This window comes from Microtus oregoni, unplaced genomic scaffold (genome assembly GCF_018167655.1).
Source record: "Microtus oregoni isolate MIOR12 unplaced genomic scaffold, Mior012 000036F_ref0000092, whole genome shotgun sequence".
NCBI classification, from domain to species: Eukaryota; Metazoa; Chordata; class Mammalia; order Rodentia; family Cricetidae; genus Microtus; species Microtus oregoni.
This window is the reverse complement of record NW_024543095.1, coordinates 21,377,054-21,399,304: the sequence shown is the minus strand read 5'-3', so window position 1 is coordinate 21,399,304 and position 22,251 is coordinate 21,377,054. Positions and strand designations below refer to the sequence as shown.

The 22,251-nt window shown below is 39.3% G+C and overlaps 1 protein-coding gene across 8 annotated transcripts in view; it reads left to right on the top strand.

The window, feature by feature from the left end:
- Nucleotides 1–22,251, top strand: part of Prlr (prolactin receptor) — a 174,133-nt gene that overhangs the window by 5,648 nt on the left and 146,234 nt on the right. Inside the window, exon 2 of one of the 8 annotated variants that reach the window (XM_041631046.1) lies at nt 678–773. The exons of the other annotated variants lie outside the window; for them this stretch is intronic. The gene's annotated coding sequence lies outside the window, so the exon portion shown is untranslated. The remainder of the gene's footprint in view (nt 1–677; nt 774–22,251) is intronic. 8 annotated transcript variants of the gene reach the window in all.

The following is a 22,251-nucleotide window of genomic DNA, read 5'->3' as shown; positions in this document are numbered from 1 at the left end:
GCAGGCCTAATGCAATGACTCTTGGAACAGTGTGATCTCAGAATTGCCTAGGAAGCGGAAGAACTACTAATGTCTCAGTCCTTTATCTACAGCCTCTATCTAGTCAACCCAAGATTGGAATCTAGCTTTCAACAACCAGTGTTGGTTTATCTTGTTTTTGTTTGAATTCCCCAGAGTGTTCTAATGTGAGGCCAGAATTTGAATATCATCGTCATAAAAAAATAAAGGAAGCTCTTCTAAATGACATGAAACAGACAAACGAGGAATGTGGTCTTTGCTTTGGAGAAATTTTATCTACACATGTGTTTATAGATAGACTTCCAAATAACTGCCCACTATGATCCTATCTTCTTGGATGATGCCTCTCAAACTTCCTTTTGACTGACCCTTTCCGTTCCATGTGTGCTTTGACCCAGAGTCAGGCCTAGCATATGTGGGCAATTGGTAGGTCAAGGCTGTCTTTAATCACCAGGATTTGCAGTTACTTCAAGGGGCTTTATTACCATGCCTACTGGTGTCCACAGTGGCTCTTCCATAGCCATAGGTAATTCTCTCACGCCTCCATCCGTGCAAATTGGGAAATGGATGTTAATGACTTGACCTGAGCAGGATGCTGGCTGGGACAGAGGTGATGGAGATTAAAGTCCTGAGCTACGACATCCTCTGTGTTGTTTTAGGTCCCAAAGCGAGTCTGCTCAGCCTCCTGTTAGTGACAGAGGTCTTTGTTTCTAGCGGTATCATTTCTTACATGAATGAATTTGCATTCCGTATGGGTGAGTAAGGATTACAAACCTCCTTTAGCTGGCAGGAGCGGGACACTATGGGTATTGGCTGCCAGGAGGCAGCCTGACAGCAGTCCCATGAGACTTGGGTCATTACTCAAGTGACACTTGGTCATACCCACATACAATTCAAAACCCTTGCTGTGGGAAGCGAGGGCTCTGGCTGTATTCTTGCTGACTCTGGTGGCTGACATCCTTTCTGATCTCTCCTGTTGCTCCTTGAGAGGATAATGATGACTTATTATACAACAGAGAGAATGAGAGAGAACGTCCATGTTTTTACAGTTGTGTCTTTCAATGATTTCTTTCATTTATTCTTACATTTTTATAGATTGACGTATTTCCTTTTATGTCTATGAGTATTTTGTTTGAATGTTTGTGCATGTAGTACATGCCTGTTGGTGCCCAAAGAGATTGGGAAGGGGCATGGGGTCGCCTGAAACTAGAGTTCTGAATGCTTATGAACCACCACATGAATGCTAGGAATTGAACCTGTGCCCTCTGCAAGAGCAGCAAGTGATCAACTGAGCCATTTCCTCAGCCCCAATTTTTATTTTGTTTTTTAAATGATCATGTAATATATTAGATGTGGTTACGGTATTTTCGAACAAACTACGTTTTAGTATAGTCTTCTCCTCCACTGATCCCCTACCCTTCCTCTCCGTGCAACCTTACCCCAATCTTTGTTCTACTTTCATGTCCTATGTGTCCTGTTGCCCTTCCCCCAACACCTCCTGAGCATCAGTTTTTATCATCTCTTAGTCTTCTTTCTAGTCTCTTAGGCTTTACCCATGTTTATACCTATTTATAAAACCTAAGATAGGTAGATAAATGAATACATTACAAAGTAGGAGCCACATGTGAGTGAGAATATGGGTTTTTTTTCCCTCTTCTTTTCTTTTTGAGTTTGATTCATCTTGTTTAATATATTATTTTCCATATCCAACTATTTTCTCACAAATTTTATGCTTTTCCTTTTCTTTTCAACTGAATAAAATTTCACAGTTTATCTGAACCACATTTTCCTTATCCATCTATCCACTAACGCATATCTAGGCTGACTCTAATTCCCTGATTTTGTGAGTAGGGCAAAAAAAAAAAAAAATAGGGATCCGCAACTCTCTCTGTGGATACCTGTGGGTACATACCCAGGCATAGTCTAGCCGGGTTACATGGTAATTATATTTTTAATTTTCTGAGAAATCTCCAAACCAATTAGTATACCCACCCAAGTGCCCTCAACAGTATCTGTCGTCAAATTTCCTGACAGTCAGCATATAACATAAAATAGGAGCTGAGGCGGTATCACCAGGTGGTTTTGTTTGCTTGAGACGGGGTCTGACTATGTAGTCCTCGCTGGCCTAGAACTCACAGAAATCTACTTGCCCCCACGTCCTGAGTGCTGGAACTAAAGGCATGTCCAACCATGCTCAACTCAAAGTAATTTTATTCTGCATTTTCCTAATGGTTAAAGATATCAGACACATTTTGAATATGCGTATTAGCCATTTGGGTTTATTCTTTTAAGAATGATATGCTCCTTTCTTAGCCTATTTGTTGACTGACAAGTTGTTCTTGGGGGCTGCTTTTGTTTGTTTATTTTGTGTGTGTGTGTGTGTGTGTGTGTGTGTGTGTGTGTGTGATGTTTATTTTGCAATTGTGTTTAAATTATAGCTGTTAGCCTTCTGTCAAAGTTTCTTTCTCATTCTGTAGGCTGTCTGTCTGCTCTTTGAGCTCCCCTTTTAAAGAGTTCCTTCTACAAGCTGGGTCTTTGCCAATGGTGAAACTAGCATTCCTTTTAAAGAGTGGTAGACAAAAGCCAGCCTGTCAGAGGAGGGATGGCACTCTCTTTAGGGCAAGAAGGCAGGTCAATTCACATCCTTCTCAAATGGTTTTCTTTTTCCCTGTCTCCAAATCCATTACTAATGTAAGAACAACTGCCGAAAGCTTTAGCTCTAGCCAAAAGCAAGCTCTAAACCCGTGGTTCTCAACACTGATTGCACAGGAGGATCATCTTGGGAGCCTTAAAAATTACCCGTAGGCCCATTGAGTAAGATTCTGGGAATGGGGCCTGAGAGTCTGTATTTATTTATAGTTCTCCACGTGAGGATGACGTGCATTCCTAAGAACTGCTTCTCAGCAATAACCCAAATCTTAATTGCTTGTATCTATTTCTTTTATTGCTTGTTTTATGTCACATGACCCAGAAAGCCAAACCATGCTTTTCTTCTGGCAATTTCATTATTCCACACTTAGACTTGTGTGATTTTCAGATTTTTTAGAGTATGGTTTTCTTCTCCTTCTCTAAGCATATTTCAACCTCAAAGTCACCCCAAATCACCTTATGATTAGAAGTCTTTATATAAAACTTGAAAGCCAGATTTCCACAAGGTTAATAATTATGAGATCAAATATAAAGGTTGAACTTGCCTGCCACCCATATATTGAATTTCTCAATTGCTGTGTTGATCTTTAGTTGACCAAGACCTGCTTTCATGTCTCAGCCATTGTCAGGTCAATTAGTTCCATTCTTAGCACACTCATGCCCTTATTAAAAGTGTAATGTCAGTGATAGTTTCCATGGGCTGTCATGGATAGACTTTTACCAGGTTAAGTTTGCCAAGAACTAACTAGGTTTTGTAATGACATCTCACACATGGGAAAAATCACTTGGGATGCAGAGACTACCTGAAACAGACTAGGCAAGAAGAATAATGAGGATTTGTTTGGAAATAATCAATATGGAAGAAGGGATGTGGAGAATAATCCTAAAACAAATTGCCCATAACCTAGCTGAGTCTGAGTTGTATTAATATCAAAGAGAAAACATGCTTTTATATTAGATTTGACAGAGAGTGAAAAGATGAAAAGTGATATGCCATTCTCATTTCTCTAGGTTTCTGAGTTTGCAAGGTTAGCAGTAAACACAGACACTGCTCAAAAGGTTTCAGGGAGATAGGTGGACAGAGATCTGTTGCTCAGGAAGCAGTGGGAACACCCAACAGGTTAACTCACTCCTTTTCCATTTGCAGAGGTTCTACAGGGGCCCATTGTGAGAGCTAGCAAAGGAGTAATGATATTTGGGAGGAATTTATACTTCAGTGATAAAATAACCTCCATCCACATTTAAAAATCAAAACAAAAACAAATGCTGAGAAGAAAACTAAGATGAAACACAGGAACTAAAGGATTATGGGTTCCACTTTTAATGGGCCTGCACGAATTGCCCTCTCTCGGGATATGGGGATATGTATTCTCATTGCAAGATCAATGCCAAGAAGAAACCATACAAAAACAAAACGAAACAAAACACTGAGAAAAAGATGGCTACAGGAAGAGGAAATAGCAAGAATACGGCATGTATGAGAAACACAAAGAAGGCCAGTGTGAGTGAACCTCAGAGGGGCTGAGACAGGTATGGAAAGAGAAAGAAGCCCTGAGATCACGGGACAGAGTAAAATTCCAATTGCTCTGAAGAAATCACTGGGAGGTTTCAAGTAGGGTAGGAATGGATTTTTAAAAAAACATTTTTAATGTCAATGGGGTGACGGACAAGGAACCAGAAGCAAATCAGCCATGGAATGCTGTGTGTGTGTGTGTGTGTGTGTGTGTGTGTGTGTGTGTGTGTGTGTGTACAAGCAAAGGAAAGACTAGATTGTATTAAGGTAACAATGGTAAGAGTAGAAAGGTGTTGTATTGAATGTAGAATTCAAAAGTGGAAACAGCATAGCTTCCAGATGGCCAGGCTGTGCTAACAAACCTTAATCCTGTCTGGCACAACTGCCCCTGCCCTATTCCAAGTACAATCATTGGATGTGAACTAAAAATCCAGTAGCCTATAGTGTTACTTAGAAATACTAGTAATTTGGGGCTTCGCTTATTTAACCACAAAAAAATAAATTCTATCCAAGCAGAAGTTTCTGTTTGTTGCCTGTTACCTTCTGACCATAAAAATCCATCCTGTGTCAAGACTGATCTCGTGGGATTTGTGTTTTTTTTTATTTTAAATTTATTTATTTATTAAAGATTTCTGTCTCTTTCTAACCACCGCCTCCCATTTCCCTCCCCCTCCCCTAATTAAGTCCCCCCCCCCCTCAGCCCAAAAAGCAATCAGGGTTCCCTGTCCTGTGGGAAGTCCAGGGAACCCCCCACCTCCATCCAGGTCTAGTAAGTTGAGCATCCAAACTGCCTAGGCTCCCACAAAGCCAGTACGTGCAGTAGGATCAGAAACCCATTGCCATTGTTCTTGAGTTCTCAGTAGTCCTCATTGTCCGTTATGTTCAGAGAGTCCAGTTTTGTCCCAGGCTTTTCCAGACCCAGGCCAGCTGGTCTTGGTGAGTTCCCAGTAGAACATCCCCATTGTCTCAGTGTGTAGGTGCACCCCTCATGGTCCTGAGTTCCTTGCTCGTGCTCTCTCTCCTTCTGCTCCTGATTTGGACCTTGAGAATTCAGTCCTGTGCTCCAATGTGGGTCTCTGTCTCTGTCTCCTTTCATCGCTTGCTGAAGGTTAATATTCAGGAGGATGCCTATATGTTTTTCTTTGGGTTCTCCTTATTTAGCTTCTCTAGGATCACTAATTATAGGCTCAATGTCCTTGGTTTATGGCTAGAAACCAAATATGAGTGAGTACATCCCATGTTCCTCTTTTTGTGTCTGGCTTACCTCACTCAGGATAGTGTTTTCTATTTCCATCCATTTGTATGCAAAATTCAAGAAGTCCTTGTTTCTTACTGCTGAGTAATACTCTAATATGTATATATTCCATACTTTCTTCATCCATTCTTCCATTGAAGGGCATCTAGGTTGTTTCCAGGTTCTGGCTATGACAAACAATGCTGCTATGAACATAGTAGAGCATATACTTTTGTTGTATGATAAGGCCTCTCTTGGGTATATTCCCAAGAGTGGTATTGCTGGGTCCAGGGGTAAGTTGATCCAGAATTTCCTGAGAAACCGCCACACTGCTTTCCAAAGTGGTTGCACAAGTTTGCATTCCCACCAGCAATGGATGAGTGTACCCCTTTCTCCACAACCTCTCCAACAAAGGCTATCATTGGTGTTTTTGATTTTCGCCATTCTTACAGGTGTAAGATGGTATCTTAAAGTTGTCTTGATTTGCATTTCACTGATCGCTAAGGAAGTTGAGCATGACCTTAAGTGTCTTTTGGCCATTTGAAGTTCTTCTGTTGAGAATTCTCTGTTCAGTTCAATGCCCCATTTTATAATTGGGTTGGTTAGCCTTTTACAGTCTAGTTTCTTGAGTTCTTTATATATTTTGGAGATCAGACCTTTGTCAGTTTGTGTTTTTGACGACTGATCCTGATTGAGTGCTTGAATGGTCAGGGTCGGGCTGTTAGTTTATCTTTTCTGAGCGTTTTTGATATCAGCTATATGTACCAACTCCTTCTTGGCTTCGTTGCTTTATGCAGTTGGTCAGCTTCTCCATATAAATGTAACACTTTGATGACACGTACTTAATGAGCCTTTACTATATGCAAGAATGTCCTGAAAATTTTGTATTTTAATTAATTCAATCACCTCAACCACCCTTATGATAATTGGATCCAATTATACGGATAACTGAATAATCTTGTTGTGGTTTTACAGATGAGGAAATGAGACATAGTAAAAGAACTTTAATCATTTGCCCCAAGTTCACAGAGGTGTCGGCTGACAAAGCCAGGATTTGAACTGAGCCTGGCTGCAAAGTTCTGGGTCTCAGCCACTCTGCTGGGCCTTTGGCATCTAGTTCTCTTTTGCTCTTTCCAAGTGAAGCTGTCGCTATGGCATGACTTCTTCCTGCAGGCCACTCTTCACCTGGCAGGGTTTGCAGGGGTGGAACAGAACAGCTCCTCCCCCAGGAGGACTCCCATCCAACCCACCTGCCATCCACCAAGACAGAAGGATAAGGTCCTTCAGCTAGGTCTGGACACAGTTGCCAATCCCAGCGGCCTGTTGCTACATACCTTCCTGTCCAGGTCCTTCTGCCCATTATTCATAATTCCTGCATCATGTCCACCTGCATCCTCAGGCATGTTTCTTTAATCAAAAAAAAAAAATACCTAACAAGCCATGCAATCTTCATCTAGTTACTCCCTAGGGCCCATGAAACTTTTCAAAACAAAACAAAACAAAAAAAGGTCACTAATTATTTTGTCATCATAATGTTTGTTTTAAAAATAGTCAAGGTTTTTCTCCAGAGTTTTATGGGGGGAGAAAAAGCAAGCTCAGGGCCAGCAGTAGCTTCCCTCGGTATTCTTGACTTTCCACTGTGTGTCTGCTGCTAGAGAATTCTGCTCTCAAATAACTCAACTTCCCACTAAAAGCCTGAACGTGGCAAGCCTTTCCCTCTTCCCGATGATGGCAGAATTGAGGTCTATGCAAATCCATTAAGATCTCTTCAATCTACATAATACATGCTTCAGCAATGACCGTAAGGTAGTAATTATAATGGTTCATCTTCTATGCTGTAAGCTTAAGCTTGATAAATGTTTTAATTAAAAATGATACAATCTTTTCTTTTGCTGCAACTGTCACAGGGTGGTTTTCAATAGAGACTGATATGCATTATTGGGATTGTTAATTTTAATCAAATCATCAATCTGTTCATTCATCTGTTTGTTTGATTTTCTCAGTAAAAGTGTTATTAAAATGTTATACAACACACATCACATATTTCTCATAACTGAATTAAATTTCAGATTCAAAACTGCAAAAGAAAAAGGAAACCATGCTCTTCATTAAGTTTTGAAGGTTTCCCTGCACCATCACTTGATTAAAAGTTAAAAGCCATTTCAAATATTGAATAGTCTCCAAATAGTTCAAAATATAATAAAGGGCTTAATTATTTAAAAATTTAGCTTCAAGTCACTAATGTAAGTTCTTTATTGACTGGAACACTTGTATTAAATATATCAAGTGTAGCTATGCCCTCAGATAACACCCAGCCAAGAGGGGTCAAAGCAATATGGGGGCTGTTAGAAGAGGATGGAATTAACCCCATCACTTTGATAAGAATTAGATATGATGCATTATGTCTCTCAGAACTTTCTGATTTGGCTTTTCAGGTGACTTCATTAACATCATACCAGAGTTTGTATCTGTGACTTTTAATTTTTTTATTTTTGCTCATGATTAGGACTAAAGTGGCATAAAAATATGCATAAAGACTCTTCAGCCTCTCCAAAAATTTCAGAAATCCACATGTAAGAATATGGATCAGATCCTCTTAATCAGTTTTCTGTCTTCTAGGATGCTTTGACTCCATGAAGCCAAAGACCACTGCCCCCATTGACACTAACTATCAGGAGTTCTGAGTCTTCCTCACTCTGGAGTTTCATTTCTAAACTCAAATGGATTACTCAGTGTGGTTACTTAGGATAAGCCGATGCATTTTCAGAGATGTATGGAGGAAGAGATGAAATTAAATAGCCCACCTCCATATTGGTTGGCATGTTCTATCAATAGTAGGTTTATAAATAATTCAGATAGAATTTGTTAAGTAACCAGTATGAATACTGGGATATAAGCCTGCTATGACTTGATCTTTTTCAAAGACTTGAGATTGTTATTATTTATATTTCCTTTTGGTTTATTTATATATGTTTATTATATGTTTATTTATATATGTTATTATTATAGTTCCTTTCACTGTGAGCTTTGGGTCATCACAGATTTTGGAGACCCCTTAGTAGAAAAGGATCATATGGAATGTATATTCAGAGTGCTGTGTAGGGTTGAAAAATCAGTCAGTGGAATTAACTACCTATTAAGACATGGAGGAAGAATGAGAGAAGGCAAACACTGCCCTACAGGAAAATCTTAATTGTATTATTTACACCCATGGTGCTTTCTCATTACCTTTATCTATCCTGTGCCAATCATATGCTTCTTGGCCGATACCACTACACTTTGACAAACCCAAGAGCAAGATCATCATGGTTTCTCCATTGTATACTACCCCAGAGCCCACTGTTTCCTTTGAGCCTCAATACTCATTAATGGTAAAACTTACTAAGCATGTCAAGCCACCACAAGTTACAGACAATTAGGAAGCAAATAGCTGTCTATGTGACTGAAAGAAATGAAAACTGACCATGTAGAGGTGTAGGTTCTAAGACAAGACAGAAAACTTTCTTTCCTGTTGACCTCCATCTCACGTTGTATGTGACTGTCAGACACTAATGACCAGTTGATAGTATGCATATCTTCATTAAGAAAGATTCTTTAAGAATCACTTTGGGTTTAATATGAGGCCTAAAGAATAAACTTACCTGCTTATCTCAACCCATCTCCACTATCTTCACTCTCTATTCTAAAAAGAAAGTCTTTTTTCTTCTACTTACTCCACTGGGGGGGGGGGGCTCCACAGAAGCCCCTAATTCCTTTTTGTTTAGTTTTCTGTCCATTTATTGTCTGCTTTCCTCTTGAAAATGCCTCCCTTTTCTGAACTGCATGTTCCTAAGAATGTGCCAAAAAAAACCTATAAACCATGCAGGGCAAGAAGGAAATGCTCCTGGCATGTTCATGTCCTCGGCAGTGGAACTACCTAATGTATACTAGGAAGTTTTCCTAGCAACCATAAGGAGAAACATGTTAAAGTCAGTGAAACCTTCCATCATTCCTTGCAGTAGTTTTTCTAATATACTCATAAAATGTAGTTGTGATAAAGCCTTCTTAGTATCCAACTGAGTTAAGAATAAGCCCTCCATATAGAGCCCTTATTTCTAATTCTAAAGAGATAGGCTTTTCCAAGGACTCAGAACTGACTGTATATGAGAGTCTCATTTGCACATCTTGCAATAGAAACCATTTGCTAGTACCAGACAGACGGCCACTATCTCAGCACTAAACTTTAAGGAGTGAAGTTATGGAACAGGTTAGTGACCCATAGAAAAGTTTCTACATTCCTTTTGAACCTTGGGCTCATTATTTGTGAAAAGCACACAAGCCCATGCTTGCAAATCAGGACAGTTTTGAGGGTGGAGTAACTTGTGATTCTATGCCATTGACTTGCCATGAGTCCACCGCCAACCCCTGTGGTTTTAGCTGTCTGCCCCACTTGGAAGAAAGACCCTGGAATGATGACCCACACTTTGGTGGTTTGGTGCTTTGTCCACTCAACCACAGAAAGTGCACTTTCAAGGCCATTGTTCTTGCTAAATATTTATCTAGAGAACAACATTATGAGTCCTTGGAGTCCAAATCTGATAAGCATGCTGGAAAACTCCTCAAGAGAGATGGGCGAGAAGATTACCTCTATGTAACGTCTCCATTTGCCCTACATTTGATGCCAGCAGGCAAATCAGAGCTGGTTAGGCAGTGTCCAATTCCCAGAAAATTGAAGGCAGAAGCACCTGTTCTTCCTCTGGTAAAGCCAGGCAGATGTAAAATCTCAGAAATACAGCGGAGCCACTAGCAAGAGGCACTGTTAAAATGGCTGGGAAAATCTCACTGCTGGTGAAAGCCAAGCTGGCCACTGGAGTGGGAGAGCCTGTTAGACTGGCCTCAGACTGGACAAAGGCCTAAGTGGCCAAAGGCAAGACTGGGCTCATAGAAACTGAGCCTGGGGCACTGAGGACTGAAAACACACCTAACAAAGCAGATCTGTTTCCATTTGTGAAAGACGGAATGATTTGGGGATTGTGACTCACTAAACCATCCAGAAGGCCAAACAATTGTGAAGAGAGTCACTTGGATTCTTCCGGCTACATGGAGGGGCCCGCAGTCTCACATGGTATATGCCGCTAGTTGAGGGTGGTCGTGCAAAAAGTTCGGGTGCCTGTCGTTGTAGTTTATTTTTGGTACGGCTCACGTCTATCTAATTCCTTAAACATTTTGTGTGTGTTGATGTAGAACACTTTTATTTGTGGAAATAAAGTATATGACAATAATCCAATAGCGAAAAGTTACAAGAAAATTAAAACACGGACAGTAACAATAGTAACATGAGCCACGTATCCTGTGTTACACTGTTGGAGTGGGAATCAAAAACCACAGGGAAGGCTTTGGAATCTAAGGCATAAGCCAGAGTAATAATATCAAATGCTGTGAGTTTCTTCTAGAGTAATACTTTATACATGGACTGAGGCAGTCATCAACCGAAACATAAAGCAGACGTAGGCATTCTCGCCATGTAGATGCAGTATGTAAAGCTGCAGCAAATGCATGTTCAAGTGTAAACAACTTCCCTTCACAGCAGTACTCCATGGACACCTCTTCTGCAAAATGGCCTTAATTAACCCTTTCCAACTCTTCTTCCCTCAGAAGCAAAGAGTGTGACTACTGTATAGTGGTAGATAGCAAAGACATTCTTCTATCGTCAAGCATTAAGTTTCTCAAAGAATCTTGCCTCTGTGTAAGTAGGAACCTGATGCTCAGACTTTCTGCAGGTGAACGTATCCAACCAATAGCAAGTGTTCATTGGAAATGGAAGGATGACACTGGCTCTTTCTAGAAGTCTCTAAGGATTCAATCCCTGTCAAATATCATACTTGATACTGACCGCTGAGTCGCAGCTCCAGTCATGAAAAGTTTAATAATAGTATTTAAAATTTTAAGTCTTAATAATTAACACCGTTCATTACTGTGGCTTTTCTTTTCTTTTCTTTTTTCAGTGCCGGGCTTCAAACCCAAGAAGACCATATGTATGGTAGACCATTTCTCTAATCCTGACTTCTACCCCTGCACACTGTTGTGGCTTTTGTCCCATTGGTCCTATCGGGAAATTAAAATTTTTCTAGAGAATTTGGTATCTCAGTAAACATAAAAGAATTCTAGTAGTTTCACCCTCAAAAAGCACAACTCCTTCTAATTAATATCAATCTGTGAAGGATAAAGCTGGTAGGTTAGGAAATAGCTTCTCCCCTATCCTCCTATAACAATGGAATCTATATTCTGAGCAGTACTATTAGACCAAGTTTCTGGGAATTCACCCATGAGTGGATATTCTTTGGGAATCCATGCTCTATTATGCATGCAGGGAACCAGAATGACTCAGCAGGACAGTGGTTTCCTTAATCCTTTGCTACGTAGCTGTTAGGCAGTACAACTGTCATGGTTATCAAAATATGGCATAATACATGCGTACAAACTGATCATGTTTTAGCAAGCTTTTCTGTGAAAAAACTCAAATGTATGGGACAATGTCACAATTTCTGAAGCCTGGTTTTCATGTCTTTGTGAGCAAAGCATTTCTAGGATGTTTGCCACACAATAAAGAATAGCATGTTGATCTAGACACCGGAAGCCCTGTGTTCTGATTCTATCTAAGTTTATAATGTCCCTTAGTACTTCTGAGTTTCAATCACCAATAATTCAATGATTCTGATTAGATGGGAAGCCCAGAATTGAAAAGAGCTAAAGCTAGCCAGAAAACTTGCTGACTCGTTGTCTTCCTGAACTTCACAAAGTATCATTAACTTTACTACAAAAATCTACAAAGAAAAAAAAAAAACCCTGCAAAGATGAGATGATGTGACTAGCAAATGTCTTTATCTTCATAAGATTATCCAAAGTTGCTCCTCTGGCCAACATTCTACATCCACCAACAGGTGATGTCTAGAGAATTTCTTTCATACTTATCATGAATCTAAAATATTAAGAATGCTCCTTATCTTCCCTAGACTGGAATATTTACATTTTCTGTAAGAAATAATAATTGTATTTTAGACTTTGTAGGTCATATGTCCTGTATCATGATCACTCAACTCTGCCCTTTTCATGCAAAAACAACCATGAACAATGACTGCATAAGTGAATGAGAGTGGCTCTGTTCTAATAAAACTTTATTATCAAAAATAATAAACAGAATCAGTGGACCTGTGGGCTGTTCAAGATTTTCTGAATCGCAAGAATCTATCTGAAGTCATAGCTTGAGTTATTTATCCTAAATTAATTCTAATATTCTAATATTTAGTCTACATTCATTGAACACTTTTCTATCATAAATAACCTTATCTAACCATTTAATTAATCAATTTGCACTTAACCACCATTAATAGGTCATGATTCTCTTGTCGCATGGATTTTGAGAAGTGTTTGTTTGCTCTTTCCCTTTTTTGTGATCAATAACAAACATACCTTGAGATAGCAAGTATTTTCAGTTAATTCTTTGTTGGATTGTATAACAGATCTCTCATTTTCATAACTCCGACATATGTAATTTTTCATAATTGTAGTATTGGAAAATGATTTCTTTGAGCTGATCTTTTCTATTTACATGTCCAGCCCATGTTAGGATAGCTGTATTTTTGGATTCAGAATAGTTCTAATCTTCATGTTTTGTCCTTAAATAAGCCTATTCTCCCATCTTCTTTGTCACTTTATGCTTCTACCACTAAGTCTCATTAGACTTTGTGAGTCCTTACATTGTAACAACTAGACCAGAACTCTGTATTGAAGGCTCGTCACACCAGCTCTTCCTACTAACAGAGAGCTGTAAGCAACAGCAAAGAAAGCCAGAAGTGTGAAGGTGGAGTAGAATTGAGAAAGCACAGAAGAGACAAATGGGCTACATGAAAAGAAGACATTGTCTCTTATATAACGCTCTGAGTGGACTACTAATCTGATCATAATTCCTTTATGTTTCGGTTGTGATCACAGTCAAGCTTTCCAGAGTGTCAAAAAGAATGAGAATAAAACTAACATCCTGCTTTGTCTGTAATGATCATGTAACAGTTGAGAGGAAAGATCTCTGCTAATGGTTTGTCTCTGTTGGATTGTATGCCAAGAGTTTACACAAACCACATTCTTTCTGTGGGATGAGGAAATCTGGGACCTATTTTAACAGAATGGGCTGAATAAACTCTGTTACTTAGATCTTGGAAATTTTACTCTGCATTGGTTTCTTTTCCCTACCCTCCTCCCTGATCCAGTGGGAAAAGTTAATCTGCAATAACTGGACTGGGTTATGGAAGGAATTGTGCTTTCATTGAGAGTTTTGTGCATTATTTCAGATTAAAATTTATCATAGTCATTGTTGGGGAGTATTCTGTAAAATCCATGAATCAAAACATTTCTCACACTTATGGAAACTGTCCCAGATGCTGGAAAATTACAAATGATCTGAGCGGTCTCTGACTGTACAGAGTCTATGAAATAGCAAAAAAAAAAAAAAAACAGACATCAATAATAGGCTCCCTGGAAAAGGATGTAGCTCAGTCATAGCTTGCCTAGAGTATGCAATCCCCACCCCGGACACACATACATGCATGCACGCACGCACACACTTACACACACACATGCAAACATGCACACACTCACACATCAAGTGCATTGTTAGATGTGGTTTGAACAACAAAAGAACAGCACATTGTTATCTCATAGATCAACCCGAAGAGAGTGGTGAGAGGTCTAAGTTCAAAAAAAGGAAAGAATTTTCTTAGTTACATGAAAAGCACTTTCAGCGTCACTGACGTGGAAAGAACAGGCATGCATGTGAAAACAGCAAGAGAAGAAAGAGGGGAATGCAAGCACTGCCAGGTCACTGAGGGATAAATAGGAAACCTGAAGGGGTAGGAATATAACATGAACTGATTGCTAGATGTTTGAGAACCCCGAAGGCTGCTCTAGATAATACTCTATGAGGTAAGCTTGAATGCCCATAAACTGACAACAAGAAGGAGATTAGTAAGAAAGATAAATGGCACTGACAAACCTAGTATGTTGTTGATTATTATTATCATTATTATTATTATTATATTTGAAAGTGATAGAAGCAAGCCCTTTGGACCACTGCACAGTTGAAATGGTTGTTTTAGGATAGTATGAAAAGAAATGGTGTATCATATGGTATAATTGAACTCTTTGGAGAGTGTTTACATTTTGTATCTCTGGAATCTATTCAGAGTACTGGTGGGAAAAGGAGGCTTAATTATACTTTGTTTAGAAAATTCAGTAGAAATGGTCTTCCTTAATGTTTATGAGGCATTCCATTGTAGGCATTTGAAGTCCCTGTGTCCTCCAGAACTGGTCAATTCTGAACAGCATGTACTGAGTGCTCTTTTGATCTTTGGAACTGTGTTTCTAGCTTTGACTACCTTTCTACACTTTTGCCTCGGGAAAAAATTCTTAATCTTTTCTTTCCCAAGACAGTTTGGTTCTGTTTGGTACTTTCAGGGAACGGAAGACAGTAATTTTATGTAAGCATAGATATGCTAGCATTCCAACAAATGACAAAGTGTGTCCCTGAATTTAGGGGAGGGTTAGAAAAATGGATTTCTATATTGACTTAAAATTGTGTGACTTCTTTTCCTGGCATTACAGGTCAAATATACACACATGCGTGCACACACACAAACACAATGGTATCACTCGTTATACCATTGCCCAGAAAAAGGATATTACATTTACTTCAGATAAAATATATTTTTCTTGTTAAAAAATAATTACTTTCAAAATTGATCAACTGTTCTTGCCAGTGTGCTCCTGGAGATGTACTCTGACATGGTTTTGAAGACTTGGAAAAGCATATCTATGTGTGCATATTGCTACTGCAATTATATTTGTGTGTGCCCAAAGCTAGATATATGGTCATACACACAGAGAGATATAAAATCTCACATTGACTACTTGATTGGGAGTGTGCTAAATCTACAGGTCAGTTATAAAAACTAACTTACGTATCTAGTAAGCCCATCAAGAAACAGTGAGCATCTTTCTGCTTGCATGAATCTTCTTTTACAATTCTTTTGAAAGCTTTATTGTTTTTAATCTTAGGTCCTGCATAATTTTGCTAGAAAATATTATGTGTTGTTTTTAATATTGGTATTTCATTATAGATTAATTTTTCCCCATATCTTTCTCTGGTACTATTGAACTGTGAAATATACATTAATTTGTGTATATTTACTCTCTAGCTAACCACTGGTTATAAAGTATGTCTCATCTTAGGAAATTAATTTATGATATCTGTAAATAATGATGCTTTTCCATTCTCAGGATTGCATCTAGTTTTTATCTGATATTTAGATCATTTGTCTACATAGCAAATAATAATAATATTACTGTAATATTAAAAAATGAAAATAGTGAATATCATTTCTAATATCAAATTCAAGAAAAATGCCTCTGGTGGAGATTTTCAATGTTTTGAGGATACCAGTTGTCATGAGTCAGACAGAGCTCCGAACTAAAGAACCTGAGCCAACTGACATTAACCCACTGTTTCTAGAATGTATTTTGCTAGAGACATGTTTCTTGTCTTTCTAGATCAATTATAACACTCAAAACTATGGAAACTTTATTCACTTTTTTTTCGTTTTTGGAAAAAGAAAGTTTTTGTTTCCCAGTGTTTTCCTTTTCATCTGCCTCTTGCTATATGGACTACTTTTCTGTGTAGTATAGGCTTCTTGTTTATTTTCCAACCACCCAGCAGCTCAGATCCAAAATAACCACAAAGAAACTGTATTAATTAAATCACTGCTTGGCCTACTAGCTCTAGCTTCTTATCGCCTAGCTCTTACATATTAATTTAACTCTTCTCCATTAACCTGTGTATTGCCATGAGGCTGTGGCTTACCAAGTAAAGTTCCAGCATCTGTCTCTGGTAGGGCTAAATGGCCTCTCCCTGACTCAGTCTTCTTCCTCCCAGCATTCAGTTTAGTCCCCCCCACACCCTGCCTCACTCTGTTATGCCCTGCTCTGCTATAGGCTTAAAGAAATTTCTTTATTAACCAGTGGTATTTACAGCATATATAGAGGAATCCCACATCATTTTTTTGTTTACAATTTTTCCAAAATTTTCTCTTATATCAATGAGTAGTAGCTACTGTTAAGTTTTTAGAAAATCCCATGCTTGTCAAAATGAATGATGACTCTATATTTACCTAATCAACTTCTCTATGAAATGGTCTTTTAAAAATAATTTCATTAAAGGTGGGAATTTTAATCCAATTTCAACCTTTTTCTCAGTATTTAAAATGATACTTTACATTTAAAATACTCCCAAGGTCCAGTTGAAGAGCAGAAGGAAGGGGAATATAAGCAAGGAAGTCAGGACTGCTAGGGGTTGGTCCACTCCTTGAGACACTGAGACAGTGTGCCTGATCTAGTGGGAACTCACCAAAGCCAGCTAGACTAGGACTGAATGAGCATGGGATCAAACTGGACCCTCTGAATGTGGCTAACAACTGGGGCTGACTGAGAAGCCAATGATAATGGCACTGGGATTTGTCTTTACTGCATGTACTGGCTTTTTGGGCTCCTATTCAATTTGGATGCATACCTTCCTAAGCCTGGATGGAGGGGGGAAGGCCTTGTACTTCCCACAGGGCAGGGTACCCTGCCCTATCTTAGGACTGGAATGGGGAGAGGGGAGGGGGAGTGTGGGAGCAGGAGGAAAATGGGAGGAGGGGAGGAAGTAGAAATTTTGAATGGTATTATTTATAAAGCAATAAAAGTAAATTTTAAAGAAAAAAACAAAATACACTTTACATAGTGATGTTTTCGCAGTGACCCACTCAACTCCCAGAACACTTTGTTTTATCTGACCTTTAATAAAACAAAGACGTTTGTCTCGCTGTACCTGCTATAAGCTCATTTTTATTGATTTTGCACGGAATTTACTGAATCACTCATTTCACAGACTCATATTTCCATTGTTATGATCCTTTTATCTGTACTTTTAAAAATTTTTAAAAATTTTAAGTGTTTTTAATTGATTACTGCCCCCATACATTTCCCCTTTCAAAACAAGTCATTAAAATCTGAATACTTCCTTTAGAGAGTGACAGTTCCCTTGCGGTGCACATGTGTGCATAGAAGAGATGCATGTACAGCTCAACCAGTGTTGTTAAATGCTCTCTCTGGTGGGATCCAAATTCCTGCCTGTTTCCATTATTTGAGGAAGTTTCCTCACCCCCACCCCCAGGCAAGCCCCCTACCGCAAACAACCGCTGACCTGATTACTGCCCCCCTCAATTAGCTTTATCTGTTCTAACAAGTCCATCAGTGGGATCATACTTTATATGTCCATTTTTGCTTCTTTTTCCATGCTTTGAGACTCTTTCACGTGTGGCTTACATTCCTCCAGCTCACTCAGGGCTGGGTAGTAATCAATAAGTGTATTCTTCCCTCTTTCTTCTTTAAGAACTTCATATACCACATTTTGATCAATTCTCCCAGGTGTATCATATACCACATTTTGATCAATTCTCCCAGGTGTACACCCTTTCCCTACTTACCCAACTTTGTTTCTTCAAAGTCTATCAGTTCCAAGTTGTGCTGCTCTTTTATTGAGGGTGGAGCCTCCCACTCAAGCATGAACATCCTACCTGAGGGCACACCCTTAAAGAAAATGGAGGGGTGGGAAAATGATGTAACTATGTTATGATCTCAAAAAAGAAATGGAGCCGGGCGGTGGTGGCACACGCCTTTAATCCCAGCACTTGGGAGCAGAGGCAGGCGGATCTCTGTGAGTTCGAGACCAGCCTGGTCTACAAGAGCTAGTTCCAGAACAGGCTCCAAAACCACAGAGAAACCCTGTCTCGAAAAACCAAAAAAAAAAGAAAGAAAGAAAGAAAGAAAGAAAAAAAAAAAGAAAAAGAAAGAAAGAAATGGATATTCTTGAAATGGGGATTTCCCAAAGAACTCTGATCATATGGCTTTTTTTTTTTTGATGAAAAAATAAGTGGTCTGAAAGTTTCTTGTACCATGGTAGAAACTTTTAGGTGGAAGGGAGGAAACTAACCCCATTCCCAGCAGCAGCTTTTATTTGCCAACTAAATAGTTCCTCAGCTAGAGTTGAGATCCCATGCCACTCCCCTATCCATGCTGATTTTGTCTGGCTTAAGCCTCATTGGGTCATGTGTGTACAACAGTATACTGGTATATGCCACTGTGAGTTCATATATGCTACTGCCAGGCTGTGTCCACAATTTACTCTTCCCTTGTAACCATCCACCAATTCAAGCTCTTAGTATCTTTCCACCCCTTCTTCTGCCATCAGCCTTGAGCTTTGAGAGGAGGGAGTGTGATATAAAGACGCCATTTAGCACAGAGTATTTTTCGGTCTCTTATCCTCTGTATGTTGGCCAGTTGGGGAGGAGTCTCTCTGTTCATCATCATGTACTGCACAAACGACACCTCTCTGATGAGGTCTGAGAGATGCACTGATCTCTAAGTATAGCCATCAGTCACTCGGAGTCAGTTAACACTATGTCCTTCAACAGAATAAGAGTGGTGTGTTCTTTCTGAGGACATATGACATGTCTAGCTATCGGTTTGTGGCCTGGATAAAAACAAGGTCAGGTATGGGTTCCATCTCGTGGAGCAGGTCTTAAATACAATCAGAGCTTGGTTACTCCCATAGTATTCATTCTGGTATTTCATAAGTGGGCACATCTTGCCAGGCAGGTTATTGTTATAGCTCTCAGGATTTACAATCGGGTGACAGTGATTATTACTTTTCTCCTGTAGGGTGCATAACACCTTCTAGAATCATTAAAACTAGCCAAGAAGGCTAAAGTTTTCAAGTTGCTTCCTGCTCCATGTTCTATGACTCAAGTATGTGGCATCTCTAGTAACAGGGTCTTACTGTCATGCTCTGGAGGGGTAACTAAAACCTTTGGCAATAACCAGCAATGTTTTGGGGTACATGGGACTTCGCTGGCCAACAATAGAAGTAACCAACCCATTTCTGACACAAAGATTTTTTGTCAGCCTCTGGTGTCTTATTAGACACCTATTTCCCTATTGGGAAACGCTGCCTAGCTATCGGCTATCTCTATTTAATCATTTTTATATGTATATAGAGATTTAGGAATATTCTAAGGTAGTAGGTTTCCATGTGACTTTTTCAAAAGGTCTTTATTGGTATTTATCCCTCTTCTTACCCTCTCCTCTAACCTGTCCCTATCCCATTTCATCCCCCTTCCATTACTGTCCTTCCCCCTGTGTACCACCATGTTCTGTATTCTGTATTCTGTGTTCTGTATTCTTAATTTCTTGTGATGCCTCAAGTGTTCATGCTTGGGGACTATTATTAATAAAATCTACTTACTATTCTTACAGTTATGTACATCCTTTTATTTTACTTGGGCAACCAGCAACAGATCGAATTCTGAAGTCACAAGATGCATGTTTAATTCCCAAGTAGCAACCAAACATTGTGAACAAGGTTGTGCCATTTTGGCCTCTCACCAGCAGTGTCTGAGAGTTTCATCTGCATCCATTTGGTGTTCTTATTCTTCCATTCAGATGTCTAGGGACACAATGCTAACTCCTGCGATTACTGAGTCTCTTGGTTGCAAGTCTGTGTCAGCACTAAGTTATTTCTGTCACCCATTTAATGTGTCATCTATCTTGTATCCCATTTATTCCCTTTAGAGGGTATACTATTTCTGTGAGTGTCTGACTCCATTTCTTGGAGTGCCAGTTTTGCTTCTTACTACCCTACATGTACATATTAAAATGACTCATTTTTCACACTTTTATGTTATTTTCAAATTTCATTTTAAGCTAGCCTTTCCCTCCAAGAATACTCTTCCTGTCATCATTCTGTCTCCTAACAGTTACCTGTCCTTCCTCACAGCAGTTTCTATATTGTTTGAAGACGAGAGACACTTTCTGATGGTCATATGAAGGCTCAGCTCTCTCGGTTGCACTTTCTCCACATCTGTGCTATTTATTTTTCATGCTTACTCATCCAGAAATGAAAAACCACTCTACTTAGATCCAATATTTGCAAACATTTATCATGTGCAGTGTGTTCTTGAACCTCCTCAGTGTGTACCAAGCCATAAGTTTTCCAGTACACAGCTGGAGGGCAGAATGACACGTTCTAGTTCAGTATCGGTTTCTAAGAGGAATGCCCACAAGGTGGCTTTCTGCATGGAGATACGATCTTCTTTTCCTCAGCCTATGCTCAAAATAGAGGACTCAAACACTCATTGTCTTGGAATACCTGATTCGTAAGACTCTTCCTCTCCCTTCCCCACCTGCCATCCTTGCCATCTGAACTTGATAGATGCCTGCCTGCTCAGTGTGCCAGTGCCCAGTTTCCTGACATTCAGATGCAAGGTTTTCTAAAGGTTACCATTTTATGTGGATTTAGAAGGGATTCTCTGCTTGAAGTGGGCCTTATTAATCAAAAGGATAGCCGGAAACTTTTTAAGAAAGAGAAGTACCATGATCTGAATTGGAGGAATCAAAAACACTTGGCTTCTTCCTCTATCCCACAGCAAAGAGTACTAATTGACTAAAAATGCTGATCTTTAACTCAGCGCCATGGGTAATGTTAGCCATGACACATCTTCCAAGTTTCTGGCTATGAACTGACTGTGGAGTTTGGGTATTGTCTGGAATTTTTATTCGTTCTCCTCCCTACTCTGTGTCTTGTAAGGTAGTCAAAAATAGGGACTTTACTCCAGAAACCTAATAAATGTCTTTTTAGATCTTAACCAGTTTCCGTATCTTTATTGTTCTACATATTTCTTCCATGAATCTCGGATAGGTTCCTCATTAAAACAAGTCTAAGTCAGCATGAACAACTAACATGCTACTTTATATACACAAATACATACTTGATAGCCTCTCAGCTTTTAGCGTTTCGATGCGCTCCATTGGTATAGAAGCACCCAGCCCATTGTGAGCAGTGCTAAGATTGGTCCTGGATTTTAGAAGGCAGACTGAGAAAACCACAAGAGCAAGGCAGTCAGCAGCTTTCCTTCAGTCTCTCTTCAGTTCGTGCTTTCAGGTTCCCGATTCTCACCCTGCCTTAACTTCCCTTCGTGGTTGGCTGTGATTGGGATACATAAGTGAAAAAAAAAAAAAAAAAAAAAAACCTTGATTCTTCAAATCACTTTTGGTCATGGTGTTTATCACAGCAATAGAAAGCAAACTAGAATATGTATATTGTTCTCCATCTCTTGAATTTGTGTACTTTCTGTCTGCCAGCAAAGGTTTGATTCTAATTGCGTACTTTTATGATTGTAAGGAGATTATTACTCAGAGGGTCTTTGAAGAGCACCACAAAACAGCCTAAATATTAAGGATGGGTCTTTGGCACATCTCTTAGAGCATCCTGTGAACAAACACTACTGGTTATGCTATAGGAACTCCTAAAGCCTTCTTCCTCAGGAAAGAGGCCCAGGTCATCATGAGATTTAAAACATAGTTAAATGTGTGTACCCTCACCTAACTGTGTATTATTGATAGCCTAGGGTAGTTTCTAACCTTTAAATCAGTTAGCATAATCAAACATACTATAATCTTGTGTAGGGGTTGGGGCACAGATTTCACACCATCCACCTTTCAAATACACATTTGTTTTAGTAACATGGGAGCATTGCCCCGCACAAGTTTCTGAGAAGCGAATATCAGCCTCCCCCATGATGATTTTTTTCCCCTTATCTCTATTACTAAATATTAGCGCAGTGTTGTTCCCTTTGGTGATGGCTATGACCCTCAAAAAGAAATCAATTTGATTTCTCAATCTTGACTAGCAACATCAAGGATATCAAAACAAAGA